Below are 3,279 nucleotides of genomic sequence, written 5' to 3'. Positions count from 1 at the left end.
CAATAACCTCAGATATGCAGATGACACCCCCCTTATGGCAGAAAGTGAAGAAGAACTAAAGAGCCTCTTGATGAAAGTGAAAGAGGAGAGTGAAAAAGTTGACTTAAAGCTCAACATTCAGAAACCTAAGTTCATGGCATCCAGTCCCATCATTTCATGGCAAATAGATGGGGAAACAGTGGAAAACACAGTTAGGCACTGAACCTTTATTCTGGGGGGCTTCCAAAATCAATGCAGATGGTGATTGCAGCCATAAAATTAAAAGACACTTACTCCTTGGAAGGAAAGTTATGACCAACCTAGACAGCATATTAAAAAGCAGAGACATTACTTTGTCAACAGAGGTCCGTCTAGTCAAGGCTATGGTTTTTCCAGTGGTCATGTATGGATGTGAGAATTGGACTATAAAGAAAGCTGAGCACCAAAGAATTGATGCTTCTGAACTGTGGTGTTGTAGAAGAGTCTTGAGAGTCCCTTGGACTGCAAGGAGATCCAACTAGTCCATCCTAAAGGAGATCAGTCCTGGGTGTTCATTAGTAGGACTGATGTTGAAGCTGAAACTACAATAATTTGGCCACTTCATGCGAAGAGCTGAGTCATTTGAAAAGACCCTGATGCTGGGAAAGATTGAGGGCAGGAGGAGAAGGGGACAACAGAGGATGAGATGATTGGATGGCATCACCGACTCAATGGACATTAGCTTGGGTGGACTCTATGAGTTGGTGGGAGGCCTGGTGTGCTGCGGTTCATGGGGTCGCAAAGAGTTGGACACGACTGAGTGTGATTGAACTGAATTGTTATTCAATATTTTGTTCTATTCAATGGATGTTGTATGGAGGTTTTCTGTTGGATCATTGTGATCTATGAGTATGTCTTCAAAATCACTGAAATACTGTGAGTCTTGGAATTTCTTACATGTACACAATATGTTGTGACATATGGAGAATCTAGGTGGCAGGCAATTTGGATGGTGGCCACACTCAGTAATCAGAGTACAGACTTCACATGTGCTCAGTTTGGAAGGTATTATTGATCCCACAGTGACCTTTTCAGTTACACTCACACACAGTTCATAATGGGTTTTCACGTAGTGTCAATGCATAAAAACATTAACTGAGGTTTTAACTACAATGGCCAATGGCTGATGATTAGAAACCTCACTGGCTAAGCTTGTGATTAGTACCAATGGGACTGTCTGTCCCCTTTAAAGTTGTTCAGCTCTGTTCCTTTGCTATGTCAATTCAGTAAATATTATCACTAATTGTAATGACAGCTGTAATAATGATATTTTCCAGGCACCATGCTAAGCCCTTGCTTTCAAGGAAGGGAATGTAGTCCCCATTTTATAAGTGAGGAAACTGACTAATAGAATGCTTAAGATAGGAGTAGAAAAAACTGGAGTCTGAACTCTGTTGTCTTATGCTCTTAATTAAATGAAATATTGCTTCCCCAGTGAACATAGTTGCTAAGCCAAGGGACTAAGTCTTGGGAGTTAATTAATAATAAAGTAACTAGCTGGATTACATGATCTACTTTACCAAAAAGCCATTGACATTGAATGTATGATAAATGATATTTTGTTGGTTTTAGTTGTACTAAACATATCTGATTACTCAAATTTATGATTAGGCTGGTCAGGTCTACAAAAACGAAGAAAAACTTTCAGTGCCATTCTAGTCATTTGAGATCATTGGCTGTGACATGATGTAATTGGACTGGAATCAAAGTCTGAATGTCTGACCGGTGCATTCATTGAACTCATTCAATGCTTGTAAATATTTCAAGTAGTTTTCAGTTATCCTGAAAGTTTTTTCTGCACAGGGCAGGGCTAGTTGGCCTTTTTGCAGACATAGTCGCTGATCTATAAATGGGTTGTGGTGGTGGTTTAGTCGCTAAGTCGTGTTCAACTCTTTGTGCCACCATGGACTGTAGCTCAGCAGGCTCCTCTATCCATGGGATTTCCCACACAAGAATACTGGAGTGGGTTTCCATTTCCTTCTCCAGGGGGTCTTCCTGACCCAGGGATCAAACCCCTGTTTCCTGCACTGCAGGTGGATTCCTTCACTGAGCCACCAGGGACTCTGTATAAATGGGTTAGTTTTAGCCTCAGTTCAGTTCAGTTCAGTCGCTCAGTTGTGTCTGACTCTTTGCAACCCCATGAATCGCAGCACGCCAGGCCTCCCTGTCCATCACCAACTGATGGAGTTTACTCAAACTCATGTCCATCGAGTCGGTGATGCCATCCAGCCGTCTCATCCTCTGTCGTCCCCTTCTCTTCCTGCCCCCAATCCCTCCCAGGATCAGGGTCTTTTCCAATGAGTCAACTCTTCGCATCAGGTGGCCAAAGTATTGGAGCTTCAGCTTCAGCATCAGTCCTTCCAATGAATACCCAGGACTGATCTCCTTTAGGATGGACTGGTTGGATCTCCTTGCAGTCCAAGGGACTCTCAAGAGTCTTCTCCAACACCACAGTTCAAAAGCATCATTTTTGGGGCGCTCAGCTTTCTTCACAGTCCAACTCTCACATCCATACATGACCACTGGAAAAACCATAGCCTTGACTAGATGGACCTTTGTTGGCAAAGTAATGTCTCTGCTTTTTAATATGCTGTCTAGGTTGGTCATAACTTTCCTTCCAAGGAGTAAGCATCTTTTAATTTCATGTCTGCAATCACCATCTGCAGTGATTTTGGAGCCCCCCAAAATGAAGTCTGACACTGTTTCCACTGTTTCCCCATCTATTTGCCATGAAGTGATGGGACCAGATGCCATGATCTTAGTTTTAGCCTAGGGATAGCTAAATACATCTTCATGCATACCTCAGGGATACAGATCAAATACAGGGATGGTTAATCTCAATTTGTGAAAGGTCTAAGTTATATATTTAAAAGATTAGATGTAGTTTTATTATTTGCAATAACACCTAATAACAAACTAACTGGTAACCAAATGTTTCCAAATGAAGTAATGTTATAAGAGTTTTAATGACAAGACTCATTTGGAATGAGCAGCACTCATTTGCATGTAAATAATTAATGTGTCAAAGCCCTTAAAAAGAGATCGATCCCTCCTAGGTGAAACATGCCCCTTTGCAACCTTCTTTACATCATTACTTTGCTTAACTAACCATTCATTCAGAGATAGTACAACGGTATTTTGAACAGGAAGTGGGTAGAAATTTAATCACAAGTTGTGAATTACTGGGGCCCAAAATAATGATGTTTTACTCTAGTCATTTCTTGATTATTCACATCAATGAATGTAACACTGATACTTTTG

This window comes from Cervus canadensis, chromosome X (genome assembly GCF_019320065.1).
Source record: "Cervus canadensis isolate Bull #8, Minnesota chromosome X, ASM1932006v1, whole genome shotgun sequence".
Classification (NCBI taxonomy): Eukaryota; Metazoa; Chordata; class Mammalia; order Artiodactyla; family Cervidae; genus Cervus; species Cervus canadensis.
This window is presented reverse-complemented; position numbering follows the sequence as displayed.